General features: G+C 45.7%; 1 long non-coding RNA gene across 1 annotated transcript; it reads right to left on the reverse strand.

Annotated features, from left to right (window-relative positions):
- Window positions 1-997: 997 nt before the first annotated feature.
- Window positions 998-17897, reverse strand: LOC140689226 (uncharacterized). Its single transcript, XR_012064108.1, has 3 exons — window positions 17576-17897; window positions 5774-5904; window positions 998-1048 (listed from the first exon to the last, which is right to left on the reverse strand). It is a non-coding gene; the product is annotated as an uncharacterized lncRNA (long non-coding RNA).
- Between the last annotated feature and the right edge of the window lie 2289 nt (window positions 17898-20186).

Below are 20186 nucleotides of genomic sequence, written 5' to 3' on the forward strand. Positions count from 1 at the left end.
GGACTGTACCCTAGTTTGAGATACGCTGAACACTTATTACCAATTGTGAAATAAATAAGCTTATCTGATGCATGTAATTTGAGTAAAAGAAAATTACAAAGTAATGGGTAAAAATAAAGAGGCTCATTGTGCCTCTGTGAAGGAAATTACCAGAAGAACAACTGCCCTTTAGATTTTTATATGATTAAACTTGAACAAGAGAACAATAACAAAGGATTTACACCCTTCTTTCCCCATCCCTATGCCTTCATCCCTCTACCCCTACCCAGCCAAAAGTGATCAGGACAACTTTTGCAACAGATTTTTGACCCTTGAATAATTCAGAACCTAGAATCTACCAGAAACAGAGACAGAAATGATTCTTTGACTAGAAAAATTTCTAGAAGAGTCAACTGACAAAATTTCAACCCAAGTAGCTGAAAGAGAACTCTTCCATTGGATTTATTGAATGTCATCTATTGTTACTTAAAACAGACTCTTGCTTTTGGTTCTGAAGCTGGGTGAGAGTGCTTTTTCCTTTTTTCACAACTGATGACATTAGAAATGGCATGAGAAGGGAGACTATCCTCCGTCATTTTCATAATCCATATTTAAACTCCCACCTTAATAAAGTCCTTTTTACCCCCCTCAACATCTTTATTCTTTAATAGCATTTCAGCTGACTACAAAAGTAATGTATGTAGACACTGTAGATGTTTTGGGAAACACTGAAAATCATAGGGAAGAACAACTTAAATCATGCATTTTTCCATCACCCATCAATAACCACTTCTCAATGTACATAGTCATATTCTTCACAAAAATGAGAACATGCCACTTTTGCTTTGTCATACACAGTTAAAAATCCTCACCATCTTGGTTGCAATGAGATCTCATCCCATGATGTACCATAATTTTTTCAACCTACCTCCTCTTATTTGGTTTTTTCTTGGTGGCTCTTTAAAGCATGGAGTTCACCATTAAAGATGTGAATGACATAAAATGTATCTTAACTCACCCCAAGTGACATTTCCATCTCTGAGACCAAGAATCCTCCTGGGGCACACACCTGATGGGAAAAATGGACAGGAAAACATTTTACACACTGTCTGGGGAGCTGGGTAAACTAGACAGTAGTGTCATTACTAAAATGTCAACAGCTCATTGGCTAAATATACTGGGAAAAAAACCCACCAAAGAGGAAAAAAATTATATATTCTCTATGAAAGTACTCTTTCTCCTTTTCTCTAAAAAAAAAAAAACACAAAAAGTGCAAGGAAAAATCATTTGAACCTTTACATCCCTTTTTAATGCAATGAACTCCAACATCTGCATGTCCCCCTCGAAGGTCACCTCCACCATAAAACTCCTACCCCAGCCATCTCTCCATCCTGTTCTGCCTTCATTGGATCTGCTTCTGTTCCTGGCAGCCATCAGTTTCTGTAGCATTAAGGTGACTTTAAACAACCCCACTTTACCTCTTGCCCCAGTTTCCTTTCCACAAGGGTCTCTGTCTGATTCAACTTGGTAGCTCCATGCAGTAGGCACTCAATAAATACTTGCTGAATGATTCTTTCAAGGCACCTCAGTGAGGGTCCTGGGTGCTTCTTCTGCATTTAGGTCTCTCACAGGCTGGAGGCCACAGTTTAACAAAGCCAGGGCAAGGTCAGGGGAGCCAGAGAAGGCAGCTTTCAACTTGAGTAATGAAAGGTGATGTTAATTACCGACATGGGCCATTTAGAAGGAAGAAAAATGCTATCTCTTATTAATTTTGCAGAAATGGACACACTCTTGTCAGGGGCTAATGATTAAGAAAGCTGCCCCTTTCTGAAGACAGAGCAGGAAAATCTCATAAAAGAACCTGGGGGCCACAGTGCAGAAACGAACTTCCTGCCCCTGTCGACCTGAGATAACATGCCTTACTTTTGTTTGGGCTTTTTGTTCCTGTATAAAATTAGACAGAAAGCCATCAATGAGAGGTTAAAAGGTTCGTTTGTACCAAGATGTTCAGTACGGGCTTGCTTATAGGGACCCTCAGTCACAAACAGTCTCCTGCTAAGGACCCAGGAATCGAGTTTACATTTTAGTGGTGGAAGAGGGGGATGGAAAAGAAATCAGCTTATGGAAAGGGAATTCCTCCTCCTGTTAGTGGGAAAAACTAATTTAACCAAGAAGAAAGGGTTTGTGGACCTAGCACTGTCCCAGGGATTTCAGCATCCCAGATAATCCTGGGTGGACACATTCATAAATTCTTCTCAAATGCTCCCCTTGCTTTCAATCTGCATGCTGGTTTTGGCAGTTGTGAATTTCAAGTGGACATATTTAAGCTGATCAGAGGAAACAGGCTGACAGTGAGCTGATCAGATACCTCTTAGAGGACCTACTTTAAAGAGGGAAAGGATTTCTGAATTTTTTTCCATCAGCTTTGTAGAGAGAGAGCAGGTAATGAAGAAGAGAGGTCGGGGTGGGGGTCAGGGGAGGAAAGCGACCATTTTCAAACATGAAGGAAAACCACCTCCTTGCCAGACCTTTGACAACTTTCCTGCTCTTGTCAAGCTCTGCTTTGAGGGAATGTTTGAAGATAACAGGAAAGGAAATAATGAAATGATAAGGCCAGGCTGAGAGAGACTTACAGAGACAAATGAAAGCTGTTTCCTTGACCCGGACTTATCTCCAGCCTGCCAAAAAAGCACCATCTATCAGAGACCCATATATAGGCTAGGGACCTTGGAGTGAAATCCTTCTTTTAACAATAAAACAATGATATCTGAGTTTGTTTAGAAAACAGCATTACAGCTGTAATTGGCAGCCTTTTCCACAACACACAGAAAGTGTGCTTTGGTCTCCAGGAATGGAGAGGTGGGGAGGGTGATTCCTTTCAAAAAGCTGAATGTTTATGAGGAGTGAGGACTTCCATTTGAGAAATGTTATAAACATATTAATGTTCAGGGGAAACATTTCAAAACCTCGGCGTGGAAGGGGGCAGGACAGGGGTTGCTGACAATGAGGTACGAGCAGAAAAAGATTCCACTACAAATTCTAAATAAGTAAGTTGCCGCTTTGCCATCCACAGAGCCTTTATCAGCAACAAAAAGTCCAGGTTAAGGATTTGCTTTCCAAACTGATAGCCTACAGTTGACCCAGAATCAAGCAGACAAGTGGGGGCTGGGGGAGACTGGGGCCCAATGGCAGAATTCTGAAAATCTGACCCTCTTTGAAATGCTCACAGAGCCTCTGGGCTGCCGCCTGTAAGGACAGAACAGCAGTTTAGATTCCAGACCTTACACTGAAAATGAAGTTTACAAATTAGCTCTGAATAAATGTTATCCTTCCCATGAAGAGCTGCAGCCCCAAGTGAAGCCAAATTCAAAAAAGACACAATTCAGCTCCTCTGTACACAGAACCAAATGAAGCTGCCGTAAAACTGGCATATTTCTCTCATTCTATCAAAATAGCATGGTGATGTCATGCTTTTCATCGTCCCCCCAAACCAAACACCTATTCTTCCTGAAAACAGCTTGATATCTTCTAAGGGGAAAAAAGGAGAACTCAAAATATAAAGAAAAAAATTTTAAGTTTAAACCAGCAAGTAATAAAAGTCAATCTTTTCTTTTCTGTTTACTCATCTCCCTGTGTGTGCACGTGTGTTACAAAATCCCTCTGAAAATTGTACAAGAAGGAAAAACCGTCTCCAAAATAATTAATGTAGTCTTATTCTGAAGCTTTCTCATTTTTGTAAATTTCCCCTTTATTCTTCTCCAGTGAATGTACTGGAGTCAGGATTAACCAGGTTCTTGTCTTGAAGTCCTTTGAAAAATGTAAGTGCATTTGGCGGGAAGAGGAACAAAGAAACCCACTGAGTATCAGGGACCTGGGCCAATGGCTGTCTGTGCTGTTTGGGTCCAGGCTGTCAGGACACCTGTAAGGCACTGGACTTGCTGGGGACCTGTTAAATCATTTAAGTAAGGCCCAGTCATCTGCTTCATTCAAGAGGAGCTCAGGTGACCCGGGGATGCAGTCAGCATTGGGGACGCTGATCAGATGGTGTGAAGACCAGTTCCACAGAGCAAGCTCACATGTCCCTCCTCGCACACCTAGAAGCTGCGCCTCGTCCCAGCTCTCAGACACAGCAGAGGCCAGATATTCTGACAGATTCACTGTTTCAGACCCCACCCCCATTTAAAATAGTTTAGCATCCTCGCCTACTTTCTTTGTTTCTCATAAATTGCTATAGATTGTCTTAGATCTCAGAGGAGAGCTCCCTGTAAAAAGGAAGCAAAGTAACTGAGATGGAGAAAAACTTTACCCAAGAATCCAGCCCGATGGGTTAGAAGGACCCCTGCCAGAGACGGAAGACTTAGGTCAATGACCCTTGACTAGAGACAAGCAGAGGGAAAGGAAGGGGGAATAACTTTGAAATGACACCCACAGCCCAACTTACCCTCTGGTTACAAAGACTGTCATTTGCCTGATGGTCAAGTTAGAGAAAACCCAAGTGAAAACAGGTGATTTCTAATAATAAAAGATCTTAACTTTGTCCAGTCCTTCTACTTCTCCATTTTTATAACTAATTCCATAAACAACTATACACTCACACAAGATCTGTTAACTATGCAAATTTGAAGACTGCTTCCATTTCCCAGCTTAAGAGAAACACAGGAAAATTTTCGGATTATGAAAATGACTTCTAAATACCAGTGTTTTTGATTTTTAATTTTCACTTTTTCAAGTCAAATATCCGCCTGACATTTAAAAAGCTTTAAGTCTCTAGGCTACAATGGACCACGAGAGTGAGGCACATTTTCCAGTTTCTGTCTCTGGCCTGACCAACACCATCAGAGCCAACCTTAAAGACACTGCCGCTGAGGAAGTTTCATGGCCTCCCCTCGCACACCACGTCTGTTTTCCTACCCTCACTGTTAGTGGACATGCAGACTGGATACTTAATCACATATTTAGACTTTCATGAAATTAGCTTCTGTTTTTTCTCCTTCAAGTGAAGCAGCTCTACTTCTTCTAAGCCCTCCCAGCCATCTCGGGCTCCAGCCTCTTATTCCCACCCTGGGTCCCTCCAACACCCTCCAGGTTCTGCCAGGCTCCTCCAGGAGGGCTCTGAAGGGACCAGGTTTTGAGGACAAGGGCGAACAGTGTCATGCAGACTACAAATGCCTTGACAAATCCAAGGTGGACAAATCCAAGGAAGGCAGGTTCCCTTGCTGCAAGCCCACCAGGGACACCTCAATGGAGGGGGCAGGTCCCGATCTGGGCTTCAAAGGGGAGGTCAGGATGGGGCAGAGGAGACACTGGCTTTGCATGAGAAGTGTTCCAGCTTTGCCACACAGCAACCCTAGCACAGAACTAATGTAGGGTGGAGCGGGAGTGTCAAAGGGAGGAGTGAAACAACTAGAAGACTTTTCACTGGAGAGATGGGTCTGTCCTAGAGATAAAGCCGGAAGGAAAAGATGACCAAAAACCCAGTGAAGCCTGAATGCTAAGCTGAGGGCCCTGAAAATCGTCAGAAAGGCAATTGAGAGGCCACTCTTGGATTTTAAAGTGGAGAGTGACATTGAAGATGTGTGAGCTAACAGCCGTGTGTCTGAAGATGCTGATGGTGCACAGGGGTCAGTGAACACAGCAACCTGGGTTTGAGGCGAAGGGGCCTGTCACTGAGGTTTATTGATAAGTATGTTGCCCAAGACTGAGTCGAAAGTCTCACTGTCAAGCCAGATGAAGTCTGTCCACTGCCTTTAACCTAACAGGCCAACCTAGGTCTCCAGGAAAAGAGGAAGCTCACCTGACCGGGTCTTGTTTGTAAAGCCAGCTGAGTTGCCATCCCCAGTATTCTATCTTGACTCTTAGAATATGTATGCATGAGGATCTGATGATCATTTCCCTCCTCTCGCTGCCAGGACCCGACAGAACTCCCTAAAAATATCAGAATAATGGAATGTTAGGACTCAACACAACATTAGGAAGTGGATATTTCCTGTTACACACCAGCATGTCATTTTGCCCTGAGCGTCACCATAAGCCCAGAACTGTGCTGGATTACAGTGGAAGAACTGCTCTACCAAAGACACCAGCTTAAAAACAAAAACCTCAACTACTTTATTTCACAGATGGACAAACTGGATGTAGAGACATTACATGACACATCCACCATTGTATAGATATGATGGAGCCAGGTTAAATATGCAGGCAGATGGACATATACAAGATTTCATTTTTATATATATAAAAGGGAAAGGCTGTATATTTACAACTTCCCTATATATTTGTGTGCATACGTATATATGTGTATATATGCGTGTCCATATAAATACACATGTGCATTTATGCAAAAGGCTCTCTGCCAGCTGAGACTATCAAAGAGTTAATAAGTATGCAACCTAACTTGGCATTCAGACAATGAAGATAAGGAAGCTTCCCTTTGATTCAGTTACTTACAGAAAAAAATATTAATGATCTTTATCACTGGGCTCCCTGAGCAGACACAGCCTGGGAGCCGAAAGGAGCAGACTTTTAAGGAGCACTCTCATTTATTAACACACCATGCTGTCCCCCAAGTACAAGGAACTACAAAACATTCCACTCTCAAAATACACTTCCCCATCCCAGGATGTTTTCACTTAAAACAGGCAAGAATTGGTTGCATTCAGCACCAAGAGACAGCCTTGCTGAGCTGGGCCTTGTGGTTTTTTTCCAAGGAATAGCCTCCAAGCCTCTCCACTCACAGGATTCCTGTGGATTTGGCTTTATCTGCGGGCAAGGGACCAGGCCCTGACAATCTAACTCCCTTGCCCAGAATAATGAGAAGATTTGAAAAGCCATTTAGAAATAACTCGATCAACCAATTTTCCTCACCAGTGGGCCTTAGTGAAATTGCCTTAATTTCCCCCCAGGTCGGGGGGTGGTGTGTGTCTTATGGGGACTTCGGTGGCATCTGCATAGCAGGATGCTCTCGCAGAGGGCCTGCAGCTGACAGCTCAGGTGCTGGTCCTGGAGGTCTTAGCAAAAATGGTTAGTTATGTTTTCGCTACAAGTCAGACCGAACCTAGAGGTGAGAAGACAATCAACAGAGGCACAAAGCTGAGATGCCTGAAATGGGAAACAGCTGTCTCTGAAGGAAACTTTGGCTGCCCCTCTGTACCACGGGCGGCTGAGGATTAGGACAAGTGAGACAGAGACACACGGAGATGGAAAGACAGACTAAGTGCTGATCAGGCTACCTGGGAGGAGTGCAAAGGTGGACTGAGAAAGAGTAAAGGAAGAAACAAAGAAGGAAGAAAGCAATTCTGGAGGAAAAAACGCTATCAAGTTTAGTTATAAAGGAACCTCTCTGGCCATGCAAAAGAACGATCTGGAATTTCGTGACAGTGATCTCTTAAAGATAATAATTCTAGCCATACTCTAAAGAAATTTGGTCAGGTATGAAAAAGGGTCTTTGGCAGAACGAGGCCAGCTGGAGGAGCGTTCAGCTGAGATGAATGTGGTTTGGATGATTTTCAGCTGAAGTGAAAACTTAGGCTTTCAGGGTGTACTTACGAGAGGTGCTGTTTTGTTTTGTTTTTTAACCATCCCAAAATGAAGCTTAAAATAGTAGAAAAACAATCACACACAAAAAAAAAAAAAAGAGAGAGAGACAGAGAGGAGGGTTTAGGCAGAAAATTGGGAGAAAGAATATGATGGAAAAGTGAGATACAAAATTTTCCCCAGGGAAGCCCTGGTTTTCACTTTTAGTATTTAACAAAACTTTCTATATCAAAAGAGCTCTGAGTACAAAAAGTTTACAGAACCAGGAAGAGCTCAAGAGATGGAGAAAGTCATTTCCAGTGTAGTCCTAGTCTTTGAAGACAGGTTACTGCATGGGCACACAGGATAAGGCCCCAGTTTAACCTCCAATCCCAGAGGCAAACTAGGAGCCTGAGCTGGTGACACCCTCAAAAAGTGGCAAACATTTCAGAATTAGATGTGTTCATACACAGCCTTGACTGTTGCCTGTGATCCCCCAGAATGAGGGGGAACAGAATGCATCTGTCCTTTTGTGACAGAGGGTCACAGAAACAAGGAGCCAGGGGTGAGGGAGGAATGGAGGAAAATTATATGTTTGAAGGCAGAAGATGGAGAGACAGCAAAGATGAACATTAAAGAAAGAGAGAAGAAGAATACAGATCTAGAATTTCTAACTTACCCTTGGCTCAAAGTTCTGGTTTACTGCAGAAGCAGTATAATTATAAAGCTGGCTTAAAACAGACCTAGGATCTAGTTACTAATTTCTTACTAGCAATAGCATCAACACCCTTACTGCTGGTAGCTGGTCTCTTGACAAAAACCGTGCCTCTCATACACAATGTGACCTATAGGGAGAACTGGTTTTAATCACATGGATCTATAAAATGGTATGCAGTTGTGGTCTCCCTTCTCAGATGTCAATCCGAGCAGAGAACAAAGTGAGGGTTGCAACTATCAAAGTAACTTGGGGTTGGGGGGTACACTTTACATAAATGCTCCCTTGTCCTGCAGATGCAGTATACAGGCTAAGTTTGTCGGAAAATTTGGTGGGAACCCTCTGGTGGATTTGAGAAAAATGACCAGAAACAGTCCTGTTGTGCTCATGTTTTTGGACCAGATTCTGCTTGGCCTCAGAAAGGAAATTCTGGCCTGGTTACAGCCTTACATGGGTGCTCAAATCTCCTGAACTTTCATTGAAGAAATGTTTCCATTCCAACCCCATTTTAGTTAGTAAGAATGGCAGGCATCACAGGCACATAGGGCCTGACTCCTGCTTACCTAGGCAATTACACAGCCAGTGTTCAAAAGAAGACTTGTTTACTTCTAAGGTACAAATTCCCATTTGTAAAAAATCTTTCTAGAATTATACATGGTAGGCATTTTTCTCCCTTTAACTATTGCTTGTGTTTCCTAGGAACATGCCAAATTACAAATGTAGATTAAAAAAAAAAAAGGTAGCCTTTCAGAATCAGGATCCCAAGCTCTTTTCCAATATAACTAACTCATCAGTCAATGATTCCTCAGGATTAACAATCACTCCTTTTTAAATGCAAATCTCTGGTAGGAGGATTAAGTCATTGAGCCCCAGGAACTGGATGGAAGGGGGCTGGGGACAGTATGGGGGAGCTGGTGGAAAAGTGGTCTGTAGATAGCACAAGGGGTCTGGGGAGACCAGGAGAAGAAGCATGCAGGAAAGACAGACTTTCATTCCACTTTTCCTAGGCCTCAAGTGATGCTGAATTTTCTGCCAGAAATTGCAAATCAGCTTGTCTCACCTTTTTATTAGTGAGACAACTGTAGTAGTATTTCAGATTCCTGGAACAGAGATCAGAAAACAAAAAACCTCAGTGAGTGGCGTAGGCATTCCCATGAAACACTATATAAATCAATATCATCCATTTGCTTTTTTTCAACAGATATATACCCACCATGTACCAGGAACTATCCTAGTTGTTAATGAGAAAAAATGATTTTTATGCCATGCCAATCATACTATAATGTACACTAGTATATGCAAACTGTATAAAACAGATCATGGGGAGATCATAATTCATAATTATGAGTTGAGCTGGGCCGTCAAGGTTCTGCTGAACTGATAAGCTGATTGTGGCAGAAAGTGTTGGTAGATCTGAAAATCCACGATCTGCTAGACTACATGTCCCAGCCTCCCTTGCACTTAAGGGTGGCCATGTGACTGAGTTCAAGCCAACTGAATGGGAGTGGAGGGCATGTGTACCATTTTCAATCCTGGCCATAAGTATCTCTTTCATGGACTCCCCAGTGTTCTTTTCTTCTTTTGTCAGGTTGGATGGAGATGATCCCCAGAGCTGTCTTGGAAGCTGTGTATCAAGGATGGCAGAGCCTCAGCCCCTCTAGGTTCTGAAGGACTGACAGATGGAAGGCTGCTTCCCCATGTTCAACCCTACAGTGCTATAACAAAAGTAAACTTCTGTCACATCTGATCCAACACGCATTTGCCTGTCTATTGTGGCAGTTGGGCTCGCTCACCGCTGAAGGGCTGACAATCCAGCACATGACAAGCTGCACAGGGGTTAAGGGATCGGCATGTGCCAGGAAGCTCAGGGGAGGCAGTACATAAGGCTGGAAAGGTAGCAGAGCACAATGACACACATGCTCAGTGCTAGCTTCTTCCCACAGGCCTGTGGTTCTCAACCAGGGGTGATATGGCACAGCACTCCCGTCTCCCAGGGAACATTTGTCAATGTCTGGAGCCATTTTTGGTTGTTACACCAAAGCGGGGGAGGAGTACCACTGACATCTGTAGGTAGAGGCCAAGGATGCTGCTAAACACCCTACAGGGCAAAGGACATCCCCCTACTTTAAAGAACTATCTGGAACAAATGTAAACAGTACTGTGATTGAGAAATCCAGCTACAGTAAATGGGGCACAAGCAACAATTCTTAAGAGGACAGAATGGCAATCATGTTCGTGTTTTGAAGAGAGAATTCTGATAACAATCTAGAAGATGAGAATAACCAGAGACGAGAAAAGCAATTCCATCCTTTGTTTGTCAAGTACTTACTATGTGTCAGGCACCAGCGATACAAAGATGAGTAATAGCCCAGCCAGTCCAATCATGATGACTTTTATGGGACCTGGGGAAATGACCCCTGGCCTCAGGGCTCTGCCTCCGGATGCATTAGAATCCGTGGCCTTTGGTTATCAGTTCAGAGCCGACAAAAGTAAAGTAAGAAAGGATGCTGGACTAGATCAGTGATTGAAGAAATGGAGAAGAGGAACCTATCTGAGAAACATTTCAGAAGTTAAACCATAACTGGGTGTCCAAGTGGATGGAGAAGTTGAGAGACGTGAAGGCCAACTCTGAGCAGGTGATGATGCTAATAAGCAGGACATGCGGAGAAGAACTGACTTAAAGGGCTGTGATTTGCATTCTTTTCTTTGAGGCCTGTGAAAATCAGACATGCCTGAAGGACTGATACAAGCAATTGACATAAGAAATGCTGATGTCCAATAAACAGTTTCAAAGATGTTTCACTTGACACTAATAATCACAGAAACGGGTATTAAATCAAAATGCTCTTTTGTATCTTTCAGATTGGCAAAAAAATTTTTAATTATTAATATCCACTGTTAGCCCTGATATGATTAAACAGGAATTCTTACTCTCTTAGGGTGGATGGGTAAATTTACAAAATCATACTAAATGGGAAATTAATTACTAATGCTTGGAAAAATACATATAAATATAATATTTACATATATGTATATATATTATGGGTATATATAATATTGTGTGTGTGTGTGTGTATGCTCTCTGATCCAGCAATTTCACTTCTAGGAATAAGTTCTAAGGAAATAATCAAATAAGTATAAAAAATGTATATATGCCCCAAACATTTAACATAGTATTGTTTATACTACATTGGAAACAAATGTACATAAATAGGGGACTGGTTAAATAAATTCCAATACTTTTTGAATTAATGAAAAACTATACAGCTACTAAGAATAACATTTATTGAAAGGAAAGATAGCCATACTATTAATAATATTAACAAGTTAACAATATTAAAGTGACTAAAAATCAGGCTATTAAACAACTTGTAGAGCAGGATCCCTTTTATGTTAAAATATAGATGGGAAGGTAGACAGACAGGTAGGTATGTAGATAGACGATAGATTCCCTAATAAAGAAAAATCCACACTGGTAGATAAAAAGGCAATAATGGTTGTCTGTGGGGGATGAGGTTGTATTCAGTCTTTCACTTCTTGGGAAATGCAAGTAAGGTTTTAACATTTTATAATATAATATGTATAACATAACATTAAGTTATACATTTTTTATGGTCTGATGGTTTTACAAACATTTTTTCTTCGATACAACAGAAACAGTACAAGCCCTTTAAATTGTACATAAGATCTCCTAGCCCCTCCAAAAAAAGATAATGGCCTATTTAATTCCCTGTGTTTAAATTATTCACTATAAAGGAAGGTTCAAAGTAAAGGTGACCACACGTGCTGGGTGTCCCATGCTGGTCCTGGGTTGCACACACTGTTCTGCCATAGTTATTAAAACTGTCCACTTCCACTCTCAAAGTTTCCTGGTTGGCGGATAAACTATAAGATCACGCCACTCAAAGATGAAATCTACAAATGTAACACTGCTAAATTTTATCCTAATACACAGTTTGGCCAGTCTCCCAGAAGTTCTGTTTGCATTCCCCAGGCCCCTCAGCCTTTGCTGTCTAATCATTTCACGTATTATTTATAGACAGAGACCAACCTAAAATATCCTGCACTTCGATTCCCTCTAGCCAACAGCTGAAGGAATTTACCTTTGCCTTCACCGAAGACTAAATTGTATCATTAAGGCTTCCATCTAAACCTTGTTATTTTGACTTTTTGACTTGCTTTGCACTCTCTGATATATAAAGTAGCAACAATTTCTACAATGAACAAGTGTATCTGTCTACCAGAAATTCTTTCTGTCCCTCAGCTTCCTAATGGTTATGTATCTGAGAATCTGAAAAATTGCCTGGCATGGTTTAACGAGAGCATTTAAACAGACTTTTCCTACAAAGCTTATCAGCTAGTTACTTAACCTGTATGAATAGGTTAAATGTTTTCCATAGTATTTATACAAGTATGATACCTGGTTTCATGTTCAACCTAATAAAAAGGAAGTTATTCTTTCCTTAAATTACTCCCGTTTCTTTCATTTTTATCTTTCCCTTCTTTACAACCACTTGACTAACAGAAATACACAGGGCAGATGTGGAAATGTCACTTTATAAATACAAGATGCAGCCAGTATACTGTTGTTGTCCTTGTTTTAGGGAAAGAAAAGGTAACTATTCCTCCAGGATGTACGCTTTGGCCATGAAACTGAGGTCTAAAATCAAATCAAAGGACTAGGTCGAGTTAAAAACAACAACAAACTGGAAATGAAACAATCTGTGTGCTGCATCCAGAGTGGTGAAGCAGAGGCTAGTGTGATACACAGAAAGTATCCCAGCATGTTCTGGGTGCTTAACAAGGCGCTCCTTGTTTCTGTTATTTCCCAAAAGCTCCAAGCACAAATACGCTGCAAATTCTCTGCCAACAGAGAAACGCTCTGCTAACGGCTTCATTCATTCCCACAAGCTGTATTTATTCATTTTTCAACCAAAGTGGCATATTGAACATGTATTCCTGAAAATTCCTGAACTCCATTCATTAGGCTTTCAGCTAGCTTCTCATGCACCTCCACATCCCAGGAGCCAACCCCAGGAAACCCAAGTCCCTGATGCTCCAAGGGCAAATGCCTTCATATGCAGCACCGGGCAAGGAAAAGGCCTTTAGGCCAAGACTGCACGATGGTGAGTGAGCAGCTAGCCCTGCATGTCGCCTTTTAACTCATAGTAAACTCAACCCCCTAACTATGACACCACCCAAAATATTGCCTTCCGTTGCAGGTCCTACGCCTTCTGCCTTCTGTTTGTTTCCCTAAACTCAGAATAGAAGCAGATTAGACCAGCAGATGGCTGATACGCTCTTGTGATCTGGGACAGCCCTTGAAAGTAGGCAGGTGGGAGGGAACAGCTTCAGACCAGCAGGTCGCCCACTGGCAACCTCACCTCGATCATTCCGTGCAGCCCAAGAGACAGCATGCCATTCAGAGGGTAGACAGCGAAGACCCTGACAGCTACAGCTCAAGGACCATCATGCCCCCAGCACAGTTTATGTTTCTCAGTAAACAGGGAAAGAAAGCCCCCTGGAAATGCATCTGAAATTGGGCAGTTTCTAATAGAACTAGAACTAAAATGTAAACCTTTTTTAAATTACATTTTCCCATTATGAAAAGTTCTAATTGGGAAAGACTATGGTTCTAGTGCTTCAATTTACCTATAAAACCAGAAACACCACTAAATACAGCTAATGACAAGTGAGCTCACAAAGATGTCACAGCTGATGTCTGGAACAGCAACAGGATATAGGGGATAGTCCCCAAAAAAAGTACAGAGACAAATGAATTATTCCATGAACAAAAAGAGGGGCCAATCTAAACATCAGTATATGAGACAAATACTACATGGTATCACCTACATATGCAATCTAAAAAATACAACAAACTAGTGAATATAACAAAAATGCAGACTCACAGATACAAAGAACAAACTAGTGGTTACCGATGGGGAGAGGAAAGGCGGAGGGCAATACAGGGGTAGGGGACTAAGAAGTACAAACTATCAGACATAAAATAAGCCACAAGGATATATGTACACCACGGGAATAGAGGCCAATATTTTAAAATAACTGTAAGTGGAGTATAACCTTTAAAAACTGTTAATAACTATAGTGTACACCTATAACTTATATAATACTGTACAGCAACTATGCTCCAATAAAAAATAATAATTTAAAAAACCAAAATATAAACATGCTATATGAATGCCTCCACGAGAAAAACACTAGGTTGGGAGTTAGGAGACCTAGGTTTCAAGTCCTGCTCTGGGGGTCATCCAACATATGACCTCGAACAACTTAATCCCTCTGGGTTTCTATTTCCACATCTATGAAACAGACATTAATTTGATGATCTCTGAAATCCCCTTTCTGCTTGAAATGCATATTGTCCTGTAAGGGACTGGATTTTCAATTTAAACCCCTGCAGCCCTGCAGAGAGTTCTGAAGCTACAAAGCCCCAGGATACCTTTTCCCTGTCTTCTAAGCAGCCCACAGGCTGTGTCTCAGATTCCCACACTGGGTGCCCAGGGGCTCAGCTGTCCTGGGGAACGCCTGAAATTTAGGCAGGGGCTGCTCTGGGGCTGAGGGAGCAAAGGGTGCAAATACTAAGATGAAATGCTGTGATTTTCACTGAAAAGTACCATATCCAAGCAAAGCTAGTGTTCACATTTTCTCCTTAGCTTGGAGGTCTTTCCTGGAAAAGAAAAATCACCAGCAAAACCACAGACCCTAATCAGCAGGCCCCAAACCCAATCTTTCAGCAGGACAAGGAAAGTTCAGGGAAAGCCAGAGCTGTACTTCCTGGCCCACAGCCCACCATGATCCAGCCCAGCGTCAGCTCCAGAGGTTGGGAGGGGAGAGACAGGCCGCTTACAGCCTCCTCCTGCCTGACCCAGCTTCACATGGATGGAGAAAGAGAACCCGTTTCTGGATTCTCAGCCTGCAAAAACCACAGCTCCTCTGATTCTACCCCTTAAATCCAGTCTCCATCAGGAAGCAATCAAGAAAATGTGTTCTGTCCTGAGGTTGATTCTGGAACAGGGGAGGTAGGCGACATCCAAAGAATCCAGAACAGGGGAATGTCTTCAGCTACAATAGAGGGCACTTGCGCTAAATGTAACAGCTCTGCTTCATGAGTTTAATAATAATAAAGAAAAGCCCAGAGAGCAGAGCCACTGACTAAAGCAGCTGTGCAAAAGAAGAAGACATCCTCTGTGGAAACATTGCTCAGTGATCTATCAGTGAGGGTGCTAATGCTCAAAACTAAGTTACATAAACAAGGACCAGAGTAAATACAATGAGGCCTGCACCCCTACCAAGCACTGCTGAAGGGGAGCCACTGGTAGCTCCAAAGACAACAGCAAAGTTTTATCAAGTAAAAAAGCAGAAAAGGGAAAAGTGAAAACGTAACCTGTTGTCACAGATATTTGAAGTATTTGAAAACAAATCTGACCAGAATGAGCAACTCACCATTTAAAACGTAATGCAAGAAATTGCAAGAAAGTATTTGAGAAGGAAACACAAGCAAAAAGGGCAAGAGTTCTACCCTGGGGGCAGCGAGAAAATCTGGAAACAATGTGTTCATGTCCTGGGGGAGAAAGCTAACCCTGAAGAGATGAAAGAGGCACTTACAGAGAAAGGAGGACTAGCAGATAAGGGGAGGCGAGATGGGGCCTGGGATAAAAGGGACCCATATCAGTGAGGAGCTTCAGAAATCTAAGTGACAAAAAACATGCAAAGACCACGTACACAAATTGTCTGCTGGGAGACAGCCCGGTTCCCACGAGAAGGGCCATTGTCATTGGCACCGAGCAAAAGGATAAGACATGATTCCACCCTGCCCGGGGTCCCTCTGCCCTAGTCCTATCTTTTACACCTGAAACAGGAAACTCTTCTTGGAAGTAAACAGAAGAAGCGGGGTGAGAAGTGTCAGGCTTGAGCTGCCTGGCACTGAGGGCAATTAGAATAAAGTGGAGGTGGCACATACAGTGAGATATTCTGGGGAAATGCTTATTTTCAAGAGAAAAATGAGACTTTGGTCTCAAAGAAGAGGAGACTAGGCATAGCCCAGTGTGAAGCCTGAGGAGGGGGCAGGAGGGATGGGAGCTGCCCTCTCATGGCTGCCACCAGCTGGAGGGAGAACCTGGCATGTGGGGGCCACAGGAAAGGGATGGGCATGTCCCCCAGGGTGAAGCTGTGCCCCAGGGTGAAGCTATGCCTGGACACAGCAGGACTTAAGCTAAGGTATCCTTCCTCTGCTTGTCACTCACACCCTAGGTGGACAAGAAGATGTGTCCTGGAGTTGGGAAGGAGGAAGAGAGAAAGGTAGCACTACGACATGCCCGTTCACTCCTCCATGTGTGATCCAGCCCAGCTATGAAGAAGTCACTGGCATCACTGCCACCACCCTGGTCCTGGCCCTCATTATTTCTCCCTGGACCATCATGATTAGAGTCTTCTTCTACACATCCCTTCTGACCTAACTCTCCCTACACCTCAGCCCCACCAAATCTCTGCTACACTGCTTGCCACCAGAGTACGCTTTCCAATGCACAAATCTGATAACGTCCTTTCCTATTTAAATGTCTACAATGCCTCCCACTCTCTACAGCGGTCAGCAAGCTGACCTGTGGACCAAATCCAGCCTGCAAGTGACAAATGGGTTTAATGTGTTTAAAGATCTGTAAAAATAAAAATAAAAATAAAAATAATAATACTGGAATACTACTCAGCCATAAAAAAGAAGGAAATAATGCCATCTGCAGCAACATAGATGGGCCCAGAGATTATCTATACTAAGTGAAGTCAAAGAAAAATATATGCTATCACTTATATGTGGAATCTAAAATATGACAAGTGAACTTGTTTATAAAACAGAAACAGGCTCACATAGAAAACAAACTTATGGTTACGAAAGGGGGAAGGGAGAAATAAATTAGGAGTTCGAGATTTGCAGATACAAACTACTATATATAAAGTAGATAAGCAACAAGGTCCACTGCAGAGCAAGAGTACTAAATTCAAAATCTTGTAATAAACCATAATGGAAAAGAATACAAAAAAAGAATATATATATCCGAATCACTATGCTGTACACTAGAAATTATCACAACACTGTAAATCAACTCTACTTCAATTAAAGAACCGTAAAAAAATAAAAATAAAAAAGAAATATTTGACAGAAATGTATGTTCCCTGCTAGGTCTGAAATATTTACTATCCGGCCCTTTTCAGAAAGTTTGTCACCCCTCATAACTTTGGCAAAGAGCAAGCAGCCAAGTATACAGCAGATCTTTCATGATCCTGCCCCGCCTGCTCCTCAGCCCCCTCCGCCCCGCTCTCCCGGCTCTGAGCCCCCTGGGGACGGAACCTTACCGGGCCCTGGTTCTCACGGTGCTCTGTCCCCTCGTCCGTCCGGGAAGGCCAGCTCCAGGCGACGACCGCTGACTCAGGCTTCCTCGGGAACGGCACCTCCGGAAACAGGGCTCTTCGGCCGCCCCTCGCAAGTCTTTTCTTTCTTTACACCCATCGGGCCATGATTCACAGGAGTGGGTTTCCACGGGGCTGGCTCCTTCCCCTCGGCTCTCACGCAGCCCGCCTCTGGCCGCGGCAGGCTGGCGCCTTACCGGAGACTCTGCCTTCCCTCTTTCTCCGACCACTCCCCCGACACATGTCAGGAAGCGCTCCCGCTCCGCGCGGCGGGAACCGGGCCCTTGCTCCTTTCAGCGATGCCAGCAGCGCGCTGGGTGCCGCCGCCGCCGCCGCCCGCCGCCGCCGCCACCACCGCCCGCCGCCGCCGCCCGCCGCCGCCGCCGCCCGCCGCCGCCCGCCGCCGCCCGCCGCCGCCGCCCGCCGCCCGCCGCCGCCGCCGCAGCCCGCCCCACTTCCCCGACACGTCAGGAAGCGCTCCCGCTCCGCGCGGCAGGAACCGGGCCCTTGCTCCTTCACAGCGATGCCAGCAGCGCGCTGGCCGCCGCCGCCCGCCGCCGCCGCCGCCGCCGCCGCCCGCCGCCGCCGCCGCCGCCGCCGCCCGCCGCCGCCGCCGCCGCAGCCCGCCGCCGCCGCCGCCGCCCGCCTCTGGCCGCGGCAGGCTGGCGCCTTACCGGAGCCTCTGCCTTCCCTCTTTCTACGACCACTTCCCCGACACGTCAGGAAGCGCTCCCGCTCCGCGCGGCGGGAACCGGGCCCTTGCTCCTTCACAGCGATGCCAGCAGCGCGCTGGCCGCCGCCGCCCGCCGCCGCCGCCGCCCGCCTCTGGCCGCGGCAGGCTGGCGCCTTACCGGAGCCTCTGCCTTCCCTCTTTCTCCGACCACTTCCCCGACACGTCAGGAAACGCTCCCGCTCCGCGCGGCGGGAACCGGGCCCTTGCTCCTTCACAGCGATGCCAGCAGCGCGCTGGCCGCCGCCGCCCGCCGCCGCCGCCGCCGCCGCCCGCCGCCGCCGCCGCCGCCGCCCGCCGCCGCCGCCGCCGCCGCCCACCGCCGCCGCCGCCGCCCGCCTCTGGCCGCGGCAGGCTGGCGCCTTACCGGAGCCTCTGCCTTCCCTCTTTCTACGACCACTTCCCCGACACGTCAGGAAGCGCTCCCGCTCCGCGCGGCGGGAACCGGGCCCTTGCTCCTTCACAGCGATGCCAGCAGCGCGCTGGGTGCTGCCGCCACCGCCGCCGCCCGCCGCCCGCCGCCCGCCGCCGCCGCCGCCCGCCGCCCGCCGCCGCCGCCCGCCGCCGCCGCCGCCGCCGCCGCCGCCGCCGCCGCCGCCGCCGCCGCCGCAGCCCGCCGCCGCCGCCCGCCTCTGGCCGCGGCAGGCTGGCGCCTTACCTGAGACTCTGCCTTCCGTCTTTCTCCGACCACTTCCCCGACACGTCAGGAAGCGCTCCTGCTCCGCGCGGCGGGAACCGGGCCCTTGTTCCTTTCAGCGATGCCAGCAGCGCGCTGGGTGCCGCCGCCGCCGCCGCCGCCGCCGCCGCCCGTCGCCGCCGCCGCCCGTCGCCCGTCGCCGCCGCTGCCGCCCGCCGCCGCTTCGTGGGGTCGTTCGCGGGGCCTGCCTTTTCTAACAGTACCCATGGCCTCGAAGACTCCAACACCCCTTTTCCTGTGACTCCGTGTGCATGGGGCCCCAGGAGCCACTCCACGTTCGCTGAAAGCCCTGGAGAACACAGAGCGCTCACCGCGCTCCGCTCCTCCTCGGCGTAGGTCCTCTCTGGAAGCCACTGGAACAAAGCGGGGCCCGCCCCCAGGAAGGGGGCGTGGCCACGGCGCCCGCTCCAAGGACCCCGGGTCAGGCTGCCCTCCGCGCCGCCTGAGGAAACGCAGCCCCACGGCGCTGGCTGCGTTCCTCTAGAAAAGAAGTTTGAATCCAGTGATTTTTAAACCCTCGTAGCTCTGAAGTGATCCTCAATTAGAAACAGATTTTATATTTTGGGGTGGTTGTTAACGGAGGTCCTGGGGATTGAACCCAGGACCTCGTGCATGCTAAGCATGCACTTTACCACATGAGCTCTACCTTCTCCCTAAAATTTGCCTCTTCTTTTTTTTTTTAATATTTATTTGTTATTGTATTATTTAATTTTTTTTTATTTTGGTGGCGGTGGAGGGAGGTACTTAGATTTATTTATTTTTAGAGGTGGTACTGGGGATTGAACCCAGGCCCTCTGGTATGTTAAGCAGGCGATCTGCCACTTGAGCTAAACCCTGTCCCTGGAAAGTGATTTTGATTGACTATTTCATTAAGATGATTTTTCCCAGGAGATGCTGCTGTTTTGTTTTGTTTTGTTTTGTTTTTTCCTAAAAAGGGTTGCTCTGATACAGTAGTTTCTGGTGTTCGAAATTCCAACTGTATGGTGGCAGCCCAAATCGCCCATTGTATTTGCAATGAGAAGACGTTACTAAGGTACAAATTAAATCTCCGTGTCTGGGAAACAGTGAGCAAACCTAGTAGACGGCCCAACGCTCACTTCTCATCGTGGTTCTGTTTTCATTGGCTGTAG

Source organism: Vicugna pacos, chromosome 3 (genome assembly GCF_048564905.1).
Source record: "Vicugna pacos chromosome 3, VicPac4, whole genome shotgun sequence".
NCBI classification, from domain to species: Eukaryota; Metazoa; Chordata; class Mammalia; order Artiodactyla; family Camelidae; genus Vicugna; species Vicugna pacos.